The 19,140-nt window shown below is 36.6% G+C and overlaps 1 pseudogene; it reads right to left on the minus strand.

The window, feature by feature from the left end:
• Positions 1-5,176: 5,176 nt before the first annotated feature.
• Positions 5,177-9,272, minus strand: LOC101153770 (olfactory receptor 10Q1-like; annotated as a pseudogene).
• Positions 9,273-19,140: the final 9,868 nt, after the last annotated feature.

Genomic DNA, 19,140 nt, shown 5'->3' on the forward strand with positions numbered 1-19,140 from the left:
ATTTCTCAAAGAATTAAAAATAGAACTACTATTTGATCCAACAACCCCACCACTGGATATCTACCCAAAAGAAAAGAAATCATTATATGAAAAAGATACCTGCACTCATATATTTATCACAGCACTATTATCAATAGCAAAGATTTGGAATCAACCTAAGTGTCCATCCACAGGTCAATGGATAAAGAAAATGTGGTATATATACACAATGGAATAATATTCAGCCATAAGAAAGGATGAAGTCATGTCTTTTGCAGAACATAGATGGAACTGGAGGCTATTACCTTAAGTGAAACAAATTAGACCCAGAAAGACAAATACCACATGTTCTCACTTATAAGTGGGAGAGAAATAATGTGTACAGTGGGCATACAGTATTCAATAGCAAACACTGGAGACTTGGAAGGATGGGAGGCTGGAAAGGGGGTGAGGGATAGGAAACTACGTAATGGATAAAATATTATTTGGATGGTGGTTACACTGACTGCTCAGACTTCACCACTACACAACCTACCCATGTAACAAAACTGCACTTCTACCTGTTGTATTTATACAAATAAAAAAGGAGAAAAAGATTATTTCTTAGTCAAATTACTTGTTTAGGGGCCTTTAAGGAAAACAACTTTGCATCCAACAGTTGGGCTGCACTGTGAAAAAGAAAATTATTCTTCAAGGACATAGTTTATAGAAGGCTACAACAAAAGACATTTAAAGGCTATTCTGCTATCTATATTATGATGGAGGTCTTTGCAATCTGTGTCATAATGATTAACTTTGAGAATTTTACTGTAGTCAGTGATATGGTTTGGATCTGTGTCTCATTGAAACTCATGTCAACTTGTAATTTCCAATGTTGGAAATGGGGCCTGGTGGGAGGTGGTTTGATGATGGAGGGTGGATTCTTCATGAACGGTTTAGCAACATCCCCTTGGTGCTGTTCTTGTGAAAGTGAGTGAGTTCCCATGAGACCTGGTTGTTTAAAACTGTGCAGCATCTCCAGTCAATGGAATATTGGAGTATACATGTCAAAATAAAGACCAGTATTACCCTTTAGGAATATTCTTGGTGCTCAAAATAATTTTCCAACAAATACAAAGTTCCCTAAACACCATCCTCTGAGCCTCCTGTTTCAAGTTTATTCTCATTATATCTGTCATAGCAAGTTTCAACCCAAGTCCCAAATTCTTATTGCCCTGGAAAACTGAGACTATATTTATATTTTATATGCAAAAAAGGAGGCTCTGATACCTTGGCTTGGATAAAGGAAGAATGGAAGACATTTAATTTTCTTTTGTTACTTTCTTCTGTTACTTTAAAAATAACTCCCTTATTATGGTTTTCCAGAATTTGAAGGAAGCATACATATTCACTCAACATACCATAAAAGTTTCATAGGTTTTGAGCATGTACCTGCCCAGATATTATCTTGCCATATTAAAGTCTGCTAATTTAAAAAATGTTTGTTCTTATTATATTTATCTTTTTCTTATTTTCCTTGGTATAGTAGATCTTTACAATGGAACATATGTTTGATATGTACTCTTTGAGATGTGACTATGACTCTAGGTAATAATTACACAATCTTAAGGTTCACCCATTTAGAGTTTGGTTCACCGTTGATTGATGATTAAACATATTTATATGTAATATGATGTGTCCATCACTGTTCTAAGTTTTGGGGATACAAAGATGAATAAAACAGGCAAGATTCACATTATATCTAGTGAAACAGATAATCAACAGGTTAAATAAGTACATGAGATATCATCAGACAGTGATAAACTCCATGGAGAAAATACAACAAGTTAATGGGATAGAGAATGATTAGAAGAAGAGGTCATGAAAACATCTTCTTTGAAGAGGTGACATTTGTGATGAAATCTGTAAATTAAGAAAAAAAATAGCTATGAAATTATGGAGAAAAGCAGTTCAAACAAAGGGGAAAGGGAATAGAACTTGTAAAGGACTTGAAGCTGGAAGAAAGCATGTCTGAAACAACAAGCTACTAAAATTTGATTATGCATATTTGATTATGAGGATTTTGAAAATCCTATTGTCAGATATCTTTATGAAGAAACTGAGATCCAGAGAAATTACTTGATTTGTGTGAAGTGCCCAAAAAGTCTGACAAAAATAGAACCAACTCTGTTCTTTCTTCTGATTTTATCCAATACTTCCCTCTGACTATCCAGCAGTAAAATGCAGTGACTCTTTAGGACCTTAAAGAAAATGAGTGGAGAATTAGAAGATACTTAGGAGGACAAGTATCTATTCATTTAAACAATGTCACACTGCTTTCAATAACTTATTAGACTAAGGGTTTAAGATTTTTCTAAGGATTAAAACTAATGAGGATGATCCCATTTCTTAGTATATATAAAAAGGAAATAAAATCAGCATGTTGAAGAGATGTCTGCAGGCCCATGTTCATTGCAGCACTGTCCACGATAGCCAAGATATGGAATGAATATAAAAAAGGCAGTTACCAGAGTCTGGAAGCTGGGGAGGGATGGAGAAAAGGGAGATTTTGATCGAAGGGTATAAAGTTTCAGTTAGACTGGAAGAATAAGATTTATTGATCTATTGTACTATATGGTGACCACAATGAACGATAATGTACCATGTATTTCAAAATTGCTAAACGAATAGATTTTAAACATCCTCACCACAAAAAAATAATAAGTTGTTGAGATGATGGATATGTTAACTAGCTTGATTTAATCTTTCTACTGTATACAATAGTCTTCCCTTTTTTATGTTTTGCTATCTGAGGTTTTGGTTACCCATAGGCAACTGAGGTCTGAAAATATTAAATAGAAAATTCCAGAAATAACTCAAAAGTTTTAAATTGCATGTTGTTCTGAGTAGCATGATGAAATTCCCCAAACCAGGATGTCAATCATCCCTTTGTCCAGCATATCCACACTATACATGCTACCTTCTTGTTAGTCACTTGTTAGTTGTCTCATGTATAAGATCAACTGTTGCGGTAGCCCAGTGCTTGTGTTCAAGTGACCCTTATTTTACTTAACAATGGCCTCCAAAGTGCGAGAGTTGCAATGCTAGCATATTGTCATAATTGTTCTGTTTTGCTATTAGTTATTGTTGTTAACCTTTTTTGTGCCTAATTTAAAATTAAACTTTATCATAGGTATATATGTATGAAAGAAACATAGCATAGCATATATAGGGTTCTGTCTATCCATGGTTTTGTGCATTCACTGGGGGTCTTGAAATGTATCCCCTTTAGATAAGGGGGGATTACTGTACACATATCTCAAAAGACCATGATGTATCCCATAAATATATGCAACTATTTATCAATAAAAAATTAAAACAGTTAAGAATGAGAATTTCTTGAAACTAAATATATATTGTATTTAAGACTCAGTTGATGGCTTTATGTTTCAAAGCAGTATTTCACATGAGGAGTTTCTATTTCCCTTTTTTTTTTTTTTTTTTTTTGAGATGCAGTCTTGCTCTGTTGCCTAGGCTGGAGTGCAATGGCACAATCTCAGCTCACTGCAACCTCCGCCTCCTGGGTTCAAGTGATTCTCCTGCCTCTGCCTCCCAAGTAGCTGGGACTGCAGGTGCACGCCACTGTGACTGGCTAATTTTTGTATATTTAGTAGAGACGGGGTTTCACCACGTAAGCCAGGCTTGTCTTGAACTCCTGACCTCACGTGATACTCCTATCATGACCTCCCAAAATGCTGGGATTACAGGCATGAGCCACCATGCCCAGCTGATGAGTTTCTATTTCTGTGGTTAACTATTGTTACAAGCCTTTCCTTAGAGTTTGGTATAGAAGAAACATAATACCATTGAGATTTAAACTTATATCAGATTCTTTGTCATCTTCTGGGCTGTGATGGTTAGTTATATGTGTTATCTTTGCTAGTCTAGACACTCCTGTGAGATTATCTTTCAGATGAGATTAATATTTACATCAGTAGATTTGGGTAAGCAAATTACCCTCCATAATGCTAAAGGTCCATGGTGTGATGTGGCAATAGGGATATGCAAAATATCACTATTGGATACATCCAATCAAATATTTATAAGAGGCAAAGTTCTGGGTGAATGTGCATATAATACTTTCACATACTATTGTCAAACTAATGAGTATAATGAAATTGACTGGCTGCTTCTATTACATAATTTCACTAGACCAAGTGGAAAAGAAAGGATGAGTTCAGGAGCTCAAATTCTAAGCTCAAGCACTGCATAAATGACGTAAAAACTTGTATGTCTGTCCTCAAAGTGACCCATATCTCCTGTAGTGGTAGAACTGAGGTTTCTGATAACCAAATGCAGAATCTCATGCTGTGAATTGGTGATTTACAATGCATATCGAATTCCCATCCTTGCAAGATGTGTACTGTTAAAGTGAGGGCATGAATTGAGAAGAAATGGGCTCAAGAAAATTGAAATGGGGACATATGAGAGGATTCTGATGAAGCTGGGAATATAGAACCCCTGAATTCTGGTGAGTGTTTTGCCCGTAAAGCAGCCACTTCACCCTTGACTGAGATTAACTCTACTTTTTCTCTGATGGCATCCCCTGAGGTAACTACCTTATAGGACAATAGGACCGACTCCCACAATTCCTCTTTGCTTTTATTTATTTACTTTAGAGAAGGTCTCACTCTGTTGCCCAGGCTGGAGTGCAGTAGTGTGATCCCAGCTCACTGCAGCCTCGACCTCCTAGGCTCAAGTGATCCTCCCACCTTAGCTTCCCAAGTAGCTGGGAATACAGGCATGTGCCACCATGCCCAGCTACTTTTTATATATTTTTTTGTAGAGATGGGGTTTCACCATGTTGCTCAGGCTGGTCTCAAACTCCTGGGCTCAAGTGATCCACCCACCTTGGCCTCCCAAAGTGCTGGGATTACAGGTAAAATTTTCCCTTTATATTGCTTTAGAGGAAAGGTAAAATTATAAATTTGGAGTTAAATGAATGATAGCAGTCTACACTTTTTGGAGTTTTAAGGTTTTGGGAGACCTTTTTTAAAAATGAGAATGATCTGTAGCAACTAAGTACATCAGGCACAGAGAATTAATGAAAGTCCAAATTCCGATACAATAAAGGCAAATCTAGCATTTGGATGGAAGAGTTTTACCATTGTCCCATGCCCAGGTGCCCCTTTCAGTCTCTCGGAGCCTTCAGAAGGACTCAGGTGTCCCTTTGGTACTGAGCACTTTTTTCAAGGGCACCTTTGACATCCTTGTTCCTAAGGGTGTAAATCAAAGGGTTGAGTAATGGTGTGATAAAGGTGTAAACAAGGGCAAACTGGCGGTCCTCATCTGCAGAGGAGCTGGACTGGGGACGCAAGTATGCCAAGGCACAGCAGCCATACTGCAGCAGGACCATGGTGAGGTGGGAGGAGCAGGTGGAGAAGGCCCAGCGGCAGCCCTCAGTAGAACGGATGGCACAGGTGATGAACACGTAGGAGACGCAGATGAGCAAGAAGGGGACAGTCAGCACGAGGATGCTGACGACATAGAGGACAGCCTGGTGCACACGGATGGCAGCGCAGGCCAGGCGCAGGACGGGAGGTACATCGCAGAGGAAGTGGTTAATTTCCTGGCGGTGGCTGCAGAAGGGCAAGGTGAAGATTAAGGCGGTGAGCTGCAGGGAGAGGAAGAGGGCCAGGCCCACGGTGCCGCCCAGCATCTGCACGCACAGATTGCAGGTCATGATGAGGGTGTAGTGCAAAGGGTGGCAGATGGCCACATAGCGGTCATAGGCCATGATCGCCAAGAGGAAACAGCACCACCAAATGTGAGAAAGAAGAACATTTGGGCCCCACATCCAGCCAATGGAATGGGCTTCTGGGCCCCAAAAATGTTGGAAAGCATCAAGGGCACCACAACGGTGGTGTAGCAGATCTCTACAAAGGACAGGTTGGACAAGAAGAAATACATTGGGGTTCGGAGAACGCTGTGTGTGCACACAACCCAGATGATGGCTGTGTTGCCACAGAGGATCATCAAGTAGAAGAGGAGGAAGAGAAGGAAGAGAAGAACCTGAAATTCAGGGACTGTGGTGAACACACGGAACACAAACTCAGTGGGGCCAGACTGGTTGAAGACAGGTTACCATGCAAGAATGCCTTGTGCAAAAGCACTGAGCCGTCCTTGGCTGAGTTGCTTTATTGCCTGAGTAAAATAAAGAGGGAGGACTTTGTTTCTGAGGTGGAAATTACCTAATTGTCATTGAGATTCCCTTTTTTTTTTTTTTTTTTGAGACAGGGTTTCACATTGTTACCCAGGCTGGAGTGCAGTGGCATGATCACAGTTCACTGCAGCCTCTACTTCCCAAGCTCAGGTGATTCCCCCACCTCAACCTCCTGAGTAGCTAGAACTACAGGCCCACTCCACTATTCCAGTTAATGTTTATATTTTTTGTAGAGATGGAGTCTTTCCTTCTTGCTCAGGTTGGTCTCAAACCCCTGGGCTCAAGCTATCCTCCAGCCTCAGCCTCCTGGAGTGCAGGGATTACAGGTATGAGTCACTGATACTCTAATTGTATTAAACATAGGTAATTATTTTCCTCTGAAATCTTCATGTGTATTTTCTTGAAGAGAAAGAAACAGATTTCTAAAGTATTTCAACATTACACTTTAAAATATAAGTTTAAGGTAGTAGAACAGTGGTTACTAGGGGAGAGAGGGAGAGGAGATAGGATAGGTAAGTCCAAAGGTATAAACTTGCAGCTGTGTAGGATGAATAAGTGCAGGATCTAATGCATATATAGCATGAGGATTATAGTTAATACTGTAGTATGCACTGAAAATTTGTGAAGAGAGTAGATTTTAGTTGCTCCTACCATAAAAAAGTGCCAACTATGTGAGGTGATGGATATGCTAATTTGCTTGAATATACTACATAATTCACTATGTATATGTATATCAAAATATCATGTTGTACACCTTAAATATACACAATAAAATATAAACGTAATAAACAGATTTATGAGTTAGGTCTCTGTTTCTGCTAAAGTTTCATAATTGTATAACGGTAAACGTCTATAGATAAAATATTAGATGATTCAATCATTCTTATTAATCCCAGTGTTTTGGTCTTATAGAGGACTGGGAATACAACTTTATTGCAATTTTATTCTGATGTATGTTATTTATTTTTATTTATTGAAGTATTTTCTGTAAGACTTCAACTGTGTTTGGAAATCAAATAGATTGACACGTAAAGGCATTTAGTTGCTTGATAGGCAGTCACAAGAGTGAAGCTAGCTGAAATAAGGAAAGATGATGAGGAAACTAAAAATTCCATAGCAGAAAAAAAAACTCTGCTTTCTAAAAAATTACTTTCAGGCAAATTTTTATCTAAAATATCTATTTTGTGGCATAAAAACCCAGGATGTGATGTTTTAAGAAAAACGCATTCTGATCAATGAATCCTATGCTCAATAAAATTGTCAGAATTTTTTAGATTTGCCAATGCTCTGGAATTCTGTCCTTCATATCTATGCTGAAAACAACTAAAAATTTTAGTTAGTTAAAAATATCAAAATTAAAAGTCAATATTGGGTATTTGTAATAGAAAAGTGGAGATAATTAAAGCATAGTAAAACACAGTTATATCTAAGTAATTATTTCAAATATTGTTTTATAAAGAGCAAAAATTTCAAGTATAGTTCTTGAAAAATGCATTATGGGAAACAGTTTTTAAACCCCATCTCTACTAAAAATACTAAAATTAGCTGGGTGTGGTGGCACGTGCCTGTAGTTGCAGCTACTTGGGAGGCTGAGGCAGAAGAATCACTTGACCTCGGGAGGCAGAGGTTCCAGTGAGCTGAGATCACGCCACTGCACTCCAGCCTGGCGACAGAGCCAGACTCCATCTCAAAAAAAAAAAAAAAAGTAATCTGGATCTAATATCTCAACTGATTTTGAAAAGTATGAAAAGCGGGTAGGGGAGAAGATAAGTAATATTGTGCTAATTTCCTCAAACTGTTTAAGAAATGATTCAGTATAAACTATAATATCACTTAGATGTGAATAATTGTAGAAAAGTTTATTCTACTTATATTCTTTACCTTTTAATATTAATTACTCTAATAGTAAGTACAAATAGAATGTACTTTTTCAAATATGCATTGTGTCTATCATCTATCTTTTCCCTCAAAATAAGAAAAAAATGAAAGAATGAAACTATTATTCAAAAGAAAAAGAAGCAAACAAAAATAGGTAAGAAATTATATAGAACAAAAATATTTTTTAAAAAGTTTTTGGAAGCAGAATAAAGCATATCAATTATTACAATAAATGTTGATAGGCATATGTCTCCTATAAAAAGATGTTTAGATTGATTTAAGAAGCAAAAGAATGTTTTTAAGAAGCAAAAAATAGCACCATGGGAAAGCTATTATTCTTTTATTCAACGTTTTTTCAGAAAGTTCTACAAAGTGAAATAAGCCACGTCCTCCAACCAATAAAGATGATAGATATCTGACTGTCCCTATGAAAACCTCAAGACAACTAAGAAATTGTTAGAACTAATATGGAAATTCCTTAAGATGACCAATAATTAACTAATTTCCATTTAGTCACTTTGTTCTCTTTCCCTCTATGGAGGGTACCCATAGGACACCCAGTTCTAAGCAAGATTTCACTCCAGTACATCTGAACACTTCTACTCCCACCATTTGAGGTTTTTGCTTGTGAAGTCAACTGTGTTTGTTTCCAACTGTCAATAAACCAAGTACACTTAATATTGCAAAAGTTAATAGTGCATGAAACGTTGTATACACTATTGAACCATGAATGTGAAAGAGGATTCTTTCAATGGATATCAATGTAAATATTTTGAAATTACTTGATAAAAATGAATTGCAAACAAACAATAACTTACTGATGAATTAGCTAAGATGGGCAGAGCTACTATATATGTTTGAGGGAAAAGATCATAAAAATCTTGGATAATGTAGCATGCATTTTGTTTCACAAGAATCTTTAAAGACACTGATATTACAAATTGTAGACAATGATTTGGGAATGTGGTTCACATAAGAAAACTTCACTTTGCAATAATCATCCCAAACAAAACACATACACAAAAAGGCTTGATCATACATCAGAGGGTTAGGGGTAAAAATGTTCATTTATATGTTTTAAGTTAAATTTTTATAATATATACATTTAAAAAATTAATTTCCTTGTAACTGACTTTTCAATTAATTGATCAAGCACTGGCTGCTTTGGATAAAAGGGCTTTTACTATACGTAAAACACAATAGTTTTCCCCATATCGACAATAACTAGTTAGAAAATTATAATACCAAAAGTCATACAGATATAAAATATCAATAAATGTAACATGTAATAACTGATACAAATTTAAGGCAATTGTTAAAGCTTTTTGATGGTAAAACTTAATATTTTAAGAATATTATGTGTCTTCAAAATAACACACAATTTTGCTGAAAATCTGATAAGAATTTCAAGAGAATTTGTGTATGTGCATGCACATGTACTTTATAATGTGATTTTAAAGTTTATTTGGAAGAATAATCAATTGAGAATAAGTAGATGTTAAATAAGAATATTTAGATATATTCTCATTTACATGCTAAATGAGAATAAGATGTTAAAGTAGATGTTAAAAACCATTAAAATGCTAAGAAGTTTAAAAGAGAACAAAAGTGAAACTTGTACTAAAAATTAAAATATTGCATAAATTATAATATTTCATAAATACATAATGTATTATAATTGCATCAGAAGTGAAAAGTAAGTGTAGGAATAGAGAGACAGTTCCATAAAACAAAAATACCCGTGAATATATGAGTCTTAAATACACAGTAAAGTCAAGATAGCAAAACAGAGTGGTTCAGAGCTCTTTGCCATCAGACTACTTGTGTTCTAAGTAATCTTGGACACTTTACATAAAATCTTTATACTTCAATTTTTCTCACCTATAATATGGGAATAATAAATGTACTTGCCAATAGGGTTTCTGTGATGATACGATGAAAACAAATAAAAGGCACTTAAAGCTAGTGCCTATAAACATCCACTAAATGTCAGCTCTTACTGTTTTTCAAATAACCACAGCTTTGGAATAATGGGCTAATATTTGTTTTGACATTATTTTCCTGTTACTATAACTGAAGTTTATTTTGGATGATCAAAATTTATATTCTCAAAAAGAGAAATCATAAAGGTAATAGAAGACTTATGTATAGTTAAGGACAAAACTAAGACCTCATTCCAGCAAGCTTAATTATTAGAAGGTGGAATCCACCTTGCAATCTTTGGTTCTTGGATTTTGCACTTTTAATATATATCAATTGCTTTGCAATTTAGTCATAGACATTGCAAAAATATGCGCAGAAAAGACATATTAGTTGAACAATTCTGTTGCAGTGTCTGAAACAAATACCCAAACTCTGTCTGGGTCTAAATTTGTAGGAGAGGGAGGCAATCTCCTATGAACTGAGAGTTGAGAAGCCTCCAAAAATATCTCCTGCCTCAGTGTCCCTCTAAAGGCACCGGCACTGTGAAGGAATTTCTTGCTAAGCATTCCAACAAGAAAACACACAGGCTTTAAAGTCTTCCCACCTGCGTTTAATCCTGACGCTGCCCCATGCCAGGTCTCTGGCTTTGTGAAATTTACTTAGTAAATAAAGCTTACAAAGCAGTTTTCTTAGCTATCTTGCAGAGCTAGTGTGAATATTAGTAAAAAAACTATATATGGAAAGTGCCCTGTGCTGTGCCCAGCTTTTCTTTCCCAAAACGTTTTTTTTATTATTATTATACTTTAAGTTTTAGGGTACATGTGCACAATGTGCAGGTTAGTTACATATGTATACATGTGCCATGCTGGTGTGCTGCACCCATTAACTCGTCATTTAGCATTAGGTATATCTCCTAATGCTATCCCTCCCCACTCCGGCCCCCAACAACAGTCCCCAGAGTGTGATGTTCCCCTTCCTGTGTCCATGTGTTCTCATTGTTCAATTCCCATCTATGAGTGAGAACATGTTTTTTTATTGCAAAACACACGTAACATAAAATTTACCATCTTAATCATTTTAAGTGCAGTTCAGCAGTGTTAAGTACATTTATATTCTTGTGCAACCATCACCTTACTACCATCTGTCTCCAGAACTCTTTTCATCTTGCAAAACTGAATCTCTAAACTGTAAACAACGACTACCATTTCTCCCTATCCCCAGCCTCTGGCAATCACTGTTCTACTCTCTGTCTCTATAATTTTGACTACTTTGGGGTTCTCATATAAGTGAAATAATACAGTTTTTATCTTTTTGTGACTGACTTATTTCGCTTAGTATGTTTAGCTTTTAATAGGGGCTCAACCCTTCCCACTCCCTTATCCTCTCCAATCACTTGAGTACTATCTTATCTGCTTGAAATCATGGAAACTCCCTCAGCCTGACAACCTTTTCATTCTTTCATTTTCTTAGCTAATTTCTGCAGCTTGCAGCTCAGGATTCAGCTCGAAAATCAGTTATCTAGAAAGCAACCCTAATTCTCATTTTCCTCTCACCTTCAGGATAAGGTGTTCCTCCTATGAACTACTGTAGAACTGCGCATGTTTCTCAATTACAAGATGGTTAGCCCTGCATCAGGCTAATTGCTGACAAGTGAGCAAGCAGATAAGCAAGGAAGCTAGCTGGCCTTTATTGAGCATTTTTCATGCTGAAATCATATTCTCAGCTCTGTGGGGGAATATGAAATAAAATTATATTAAAAAGAGTCTTTGTTGGCCGGGCATGATGGCTCACACCTGTAATCCCAGCACTTTGGGAGGCCGAGGCGGGCAGATCACGAGGTCAGGAGTTTGAGACCAGCCTGGCCAACATGGTAAAACCCCATATCTACTAAAAATACAAAAATTAGCTGGGTGTGGTGGCATGTGCCTTTAATCCCAGCTACTCAGAAGGCTGAGGCATGAGAATCCCTTGAACCTGGGAGACAGAGGTTGCAGTGAGTCGATATTGTACCACTGCACTCCAACCTGGGTGACAGAGCGAGACTCCGTCTCAAAAAAAAAAAAAAAAAAGGCTGTGTCCCCAATCATATAAAGGAGATCTGACATTTAATGAAATCTGGGAAAAAAATATTCTAAATTAAGGTTTTTTAAATTATCTTTTTAGAAAAATAGATATAAAATACTCCTCCCAAATAGAACAATACATAGATAGGTCGACAGATAGATAGATAGATACATAGATAGATAGATAGATACATAGATAGACAGATAGATAGATGAATGGATAGATCCATAGATAAATAGAGTAACGCATAAAAACATAAGTAGGTACAAAGATGCATATATCCATAGTCAAGCACATTTGGGAAACACTAAAAATTGTATCTCTTTGTGATCCACAATGATATTAGCATTAAAAGCCTCTGAGAATTATGTATTATACATGAGAAATATGTATAAATTTAACTCTTAAAAAAATTTATTTCTGTATGAAATGTTTTTTCACACAGTTCAACTAGCATTTCATAAAAGCCTCTTTAGATGCTGTAAAAAGCATTTCGAATATAATAATAAGTTACATCGTGATATTTAGGCAGTATCTAAGCTAACTTTATGTGTTAATTCAGTTACACTTCACAGCAACACCATGGGACAGGCAATATTTTAATGCCTTTCTTGCAAATAAAGAGCTGAGGTCCCAAAAGATTAGGTAACTAGTCCAAGATCAAGCAGCTGGTCAGTGGTGGAGTTGAGCTTTAAGCTGAAGCATATTGAATCTAGAAAATGAAGACCTGAGTTTGGGCTCTGTTGGGTAAGCCACAATCAAAGCTTCATTTTCTTCATCTGGGAAGTGTAGATACCCAATCCATTATGTTATTTGAGTTATTCAATTCTTTTTCAACAGACCTTTATGTGCTCCCTACAGTTGAAAGCAGGGATTGGCAAACTTTTGTTATAAAGCGCCAGATTGTAAAATTTTAGGCATCATGGGCCAAATCAGTTGTTTGAACATAATTTGTCTGCCTCCCTTCCTCCCTCTCTTCTCTTCCTCCCTCCTGTCTCTCGTTTTTTCTTAAAAATGTAAAACACATTCTTTGTTAAATGGCTGTAAAAAGGAGGCTGGATTTTAACTTTAGGTCTAACTTGCCTACCCTTGCTATAAAGTATTAAACAGTATAAGTTAATATCAGTCAGGAAATAGAAGAGCCAATTAGTTGTTAAATAGTAAAGCGTCTGGAGATGGTTCCTTACCTCTTTGCAATTCATTTCATTTCATCAGTCATCAAACAAAATTTATACCAGCAAACTTTTATTCAGAAATGCTAAAAGTTTCTGCCATAGATGATTAAGGGAACTCGTTCAGAATGCTTTCCTGCCCTATATATCATGTTCTTAAGGGACAAAATGCAATAAGAATACATGGCCTCTTGAAGTGTAAAATCTTCCAGAAATATTTTAACAAGTGAACAGAAGGTAATGACCTTGAAACATCTACATAGGAATGAGAAAGACAGCCGGGCGCGGTGGCTCACGCCTGTATCCCAGCACTTTGGGAGGCTGAGGCAAGCGGATCATGAGGTCAAGAAATCGACCTCATGGTCGATTTCCTGATGACTCAGGTCAGGAGTTTGATACCGGCCTGGCCAACATGGTGAAACCCCGTCTCTATTAAAAACACAAAACATAGCTGGGCGTAGTGGCGCGCACCTGTAGTCCCAGCTTCTCGGAGGCTGAGGCAGGAGAATCTCTTGAGCCCCGGAGGCGGAGGTTGCAGTGAGCTGAGATTGTGCCACTGCACTTCAGCCTGGCAACAGAGCGAGACTTGGTTTCAAAAAAAAAAAAAAAGCAAACAAACAACAACAAACAAACAAACAACAAACAAAAAAGGAAAGAGTAGGCTGGTGTTCAGGAAAAGAGGGAATTTTTTAGAAAGCTGTGCTTGGGATACAGCAAAAGAAAGAAGGATACCAAGAAAGTAAGAATACCCCTTCCTGTGTCCATGTGTTCTCATTGTTCAATTCCCACCTATGAGTGAGAATATGCGGTGTTTGGTTTTTTGTTCTTGCGATAGTTTACTGAGAATGATGCTTTCCAATTTCATCCATGTCCCTACAAAGGACATGAACTCATCATTTTTTATGGTTGCATAGTATTCCATGGTGTATATGTGCACCAGCATGGCACATGTATACATATGTAACTAACCTGCACATTGTGCACATGTACCCTAAAACTTAAAGTATAATAATAATAAAAGAGAGAGAGAGAGAGAGAAAAAAAAGAATACCACGCAGTTATCCTAAACCAGTCTCCTGCATGGGAAGACCAGGCTCTGTGTCTGCATTCTTCTTTTTACTCAGAGGCGATTCTCTGATTTAGCCTGATTTATCCACATAATTTTGTGCCCTATATGATGTCTCTTTTAACTAATGAGTCTCCAAAGGGAAGAAAGTTCCCTAGTGGCTTTTCTCAAGCCAAATCCAACTAAAATCATATTTCAGAGAAATTTCCTGGGTTAACAAACTGGAACAAAGTTATGGGCAACTCTTCATGTGACAATCACAGACAACCACCATCTGGAGTCCACGGAGGGATCCCCTCCCTGTTATGTACTTTTGTATTAGGAGTCCTTGTTCTGATGGATATTATATTTATAATGTAATATTATGTTCCTATTTCTATTTATAATTTAAGGTCCCACGAAGCGTATGGCTTGGCTTAATTATTATTCATTTGTGTGCATTTGCTTTGCTGCCTTTGCCATGAGCAAGCGCATTATTTCTGGATACATCCCAATTAAGTAGTCATGGTACTTTCAGCTTCTATCACCAGTTTCTACCAGCTTCTATCAGTCAGATTATAAGTATGTCTCTGTTGCCTGTGGGGAACCTAGTTCCTGTCTCCTGTCCCTACTGGGGATGTTAACTCCTCATTCTTGCCTGGGATTGAAATCCTTATCTCCACCGACTATTTCTGTTTTCAATATTCCATAGTCTTCTACATTTAGTCATCAGTAATCACTGTGGTTTCAATTCTATTTCTGGTTTTCAGGAATTTTAATATTATTTTTGACTCTGGTGGTTACATAAAGTTTAATTTTTTCCTGTTATTGGAACGTGTTTAGAGTAGAATTAGAAGGTTTCATGTGCATTCATTTTATTTTCTCTATAAAAGAAACTGATCCTAGAATTTGTCCTAATAAGAATACCACAAAATTAAGCATTTTCGCCAAAAAACATTGAGAAGTCTAACATATGCTTAAGCCTCCTCTTTTCTAAGAATATATTTTCTCCATTTACTTTCCAATGAGCATCTCAACTAAAACTCTGCTACTCAAAAGGTAGCATAAGGATCAGTGTAATCCGGGAAATGTTTGTTGCTGGTTTCATAAAAGATATGCATAAAAATTGAGAATAAGTTTCAAAACTTTTAGAGCCATTTGACATTGCCATACCACTGACCCAGCAATCTTCCCTCTCATGTTGTTGAATATAGACCAGTTCTGATGTGGCCACACTTCTGTGTGATGAATCTCATCCAGCATGAATGGTATAGTGGAATGAACCATAGAACATGTTAACTTGTATGATATTTTAAGGTTAGCATGTCAAATGTAATCTAAAATAATACAAATATATGAGAAAATGAGAGCATTTGTTGCATGTGTGTACATAGCTTTTAATAAACAGCATTGAAAAATGCTATATATAGATAGATAGCATTTTATTTTATTTTATTTTACTTTAAGTTCTGGGATACATGTGCTGATCATGTAGGTTTGTTACATAGGTATACATGTGCCATGCTGGTTTGCTGCACCTATCAACCTGTCATCTAGGTTTTAAGCTCTGCATGCATTAGGTATTCATCCTAATGCTCTCCCTCTCCTTTCCCTCAACCCTTCGACAGGCCCCGGTTTGTGATGTTCACCTCCCTGTGTCCAAGTGTTCTCATTGTTCAACTCCCACCTATGAGTGAGAATATGAGGTGTTTGATTTTGTTCCTGTGTTAGTTTGCTGAGGATGATGGTTTCCAGCTTCATCCACGTCCCTTCAAAGGATATGAACTTATTATTTTTCTACGGCTGCATAGTATTCCATGGTATATATGTGCCACGTTTTCTTTGTCTAGTCTATCGTTGATGGCCATTTGGGTTGGTTCCAAGTCTTTGCTATTGTAAATAGTGCTGCAATAAACATACGTGTGCATGTGTCTGAGAAATACCATTTGACCCAGCAATCCCATTACTAGGTACATACCCAAAGGAAAATGAAAACATTTAAAACAATTTTTTAAGTGTTGCTTTTATAGTACTTAATTTTTAATAAAAAATTATAGCTAAATTAGAAAAACAAAGTCTATATACTTTTTAACTTAAAAAATTGAAGTGTAGTTTTCATACTGTGAAATGCAGTATACGTTTCAATTAGATTTGACAAATGCATGAATTCATGTAATCTATATCTTTACCAATATTTCATTGCCCCCAGAAAGTTTCCCTGTGTCCCTAGCTCGCAAATACCTGCCCTGAAACACAACACTTCTTTCTTTCTTTCTTTTCTTTGAAATTATAGGTTAGCTTTGATTGCTACTGAACTTCATGCAGATTGAGTCATACAGCATGCACTCCTTTGTTGTCTGGATTCTCTCATTAGATTTATCCACGTTGTTGGGTGTATCTGCATTTCACTCTTTTCATTGCTGAACAGTATTTCATTGTATGAGTATACTGAAATTACTGATCTGTTCTGTTGAAAAACTTTTGTCCTGGCTAAATACTTAGGAGTCAAATTTCTGGATCATAGAATTGAAGGATTTTTAATTTTATAAGAACCATCATATTGCTTTCCACATTTATCATCAGTGTATTAGAGTTCATTTGCTCCACATTCTAGCCAGCATTTAGTGTTGGCAGTCCTTTAAATTTTAGACATTCTAAAATCACATTATCATTGTGGTTTTAATTTTTTTTTCCTTGGAGAATAATGTTGAAAACTTTTTTAATGGGAATATTGGGCATATGTATGTTTTTCTTTGCAAAGTATTTGGTCAATGTTTTGACATTTAAAAAATTATGCTGTTTATCTATTTTCATTAATTACTTATGACTTTTTATTCTCTATGTATTCTGGTATAAGTTCATTTTCAGAACTTATATTTCCCCCAGTGTTGACTTATGTATTTATTTTCATTTTTTTGATTTTTAAAAATTTTATTTTATTTTATTTTATTTTATTATTATTATACTTTAAGTTTTAGGGTACATGTGCACAACGTGCAGGTTTGTTACATATGTATACATGTGCCACGTTGGTGTGCTGCACCCATTAACTCATCATTTAACATTAGGTATATCTCCTAATGCTATCCCTCCCCACTCCCCCCACCCCACAGCATGCCCTGGTGTGTGATGTTCCCCTTCCTGTGTCCATGTGTTCTCATTGTTCAATTCCCACCTATGAGTGAGAACATGCAGTGTTCAGTTTTTTGTCCTTGCGATAGTTTGCTGAGAATGATGGTTTCCAGCTTCATCCAAGTCCCTACAAAGGACATGAACTCATCATTTTTTAATGGCTGCATAGTATTCCATGGTGTATATGTGCCACATTTTCTTAATCCAGTCTATCATTGTTGGACATCTGGGTTGGTTCCAAGTCTTTGCTATTGTGAATAGTGCCACAATAAACATACGTGTGCATGTGTCTTTATAGCAGCATGATTTATAATCCTTTGGATATATACCCAGTAATGGGATTGCTGGGTCAAATGGCATTTCTAGTTCAATATCCCTGAGGAATAACCACACTGACTTCCACAATGGTTGAGCTAGTTTACAGTCCCACCAACAGTGTAAAAGTGTTCCTATTTCTCCACATCCTCTGCAGCACCTGTTGTTTCCTGACTTTTTAATGATCACCATTCTAACTGGTGTGAGATGGTATCTCATTGTGGTTTTGATTTTTGCATTTCTCTGATGGCCAGTGATGATGAGCATCTTTTCAAGTGTCTTTTGGCTGCATAAATGTCTTCTTTTGAGAAGTGTCTGTTCATATCCTTCACCCACTTTTTGATGGGGTTGTTTGTTCTTTTCTTGTAAATTTGTTTGAGTTCATTGTAGATTCTGGATATTAGCCCTTTGTCAGATGAGCAGCTTGCAAAAATTTTCTCCCATTCTGTAGGTTGCCTGTTCACTCTGATGGTAGTTTCTTTTGCTGTGCAGAAGCTCTTTAGTTTAATTAGATCCCATTTGTCAATTTTGGCTTTTGTTGCCATTGCTTTTGGTGTTTTAGACATGAAGTCCTTGCCCGTGCCTATGTCCTGAATGGTATTGCCTAGGTTTTCTTCTAGTGTTTTTATGGTTTTAGGTCTAACATGAAAGTCTTTAATCCATCTTGAATTAATTTTTGTATAAGGTGTAAGGAAGGGATCCAGTTTGAGCTTTCTACATATGGCTAGCCAGTTTTCCCAGCACCATTTATTAAATAGGGAATCCTTTCCCCATTGCTTGTTTTTGTCAGGTTTGTCAAAGATCAGATACTTGTAGATATGCAGAATTATTTCTGAGGGCTTTGTTCTATTCCATTGGTCTATATCTCTGTTTTGGTACCAGTACCATGATGTTTTGGTTACTGTAGCCTTGTAGTATAGTTTGAAGTCAGGTAGTGTGATGCTGCCAGCTTTGTTCTTTTGGCTTAGGATTGACTTGGCAATGTGGGCTCTTTTTTGGTTCCATATGACCTTTCAAGTAGTTTTTTCCAATTCTGTGAAGAAAGTCCTTGGTAGCTTGATGGGGATGGCATTGAATCTATAAATGTCCTTGGGCAGTATGGCCATTTTCACAATATTGATTCTTCCTACCCATGAGCATGGAACGTTCTTCCATTTCTTTTTATCCTCTTTTATTTCCTTGAGCAGTGGTTTGTAGTTCTCCTTGAAGAGGTCCTTCACATCCCTTGTAAGTTGGATTCCTAGGTATTTTATTCCCTTTGAAGCAATTGTGAATGGGAGTTCACTCATGATTTGGCTTTCTGTTTGTCTGTTATTGGTGTATAAGAATGCTTGAGATTTTTACACATTGATTTTTGTATGCTGAGCCTTTGCTGAAGTTGCTTATCAGCTTAAGGAGATTTTGGGCTGAGACGATGAGGTTTTCTAGAT

Source organism: Gorilla gorilla, chromosome 9, assembly GCF_029281585.2.
Source record: "Gorilla gorilla gorilla isolate KB3781 chromosome 9, NHGRI_mGorGor1-v2.1_pri, whole genome shotgun sequence".
In the NCBI taxonomy this organism is placed as follows: Eukaryota; Metazoa; Chordata; class Mammalia; order Primates; family Hominidae; genus Gorilla; species Gorilla gorilla.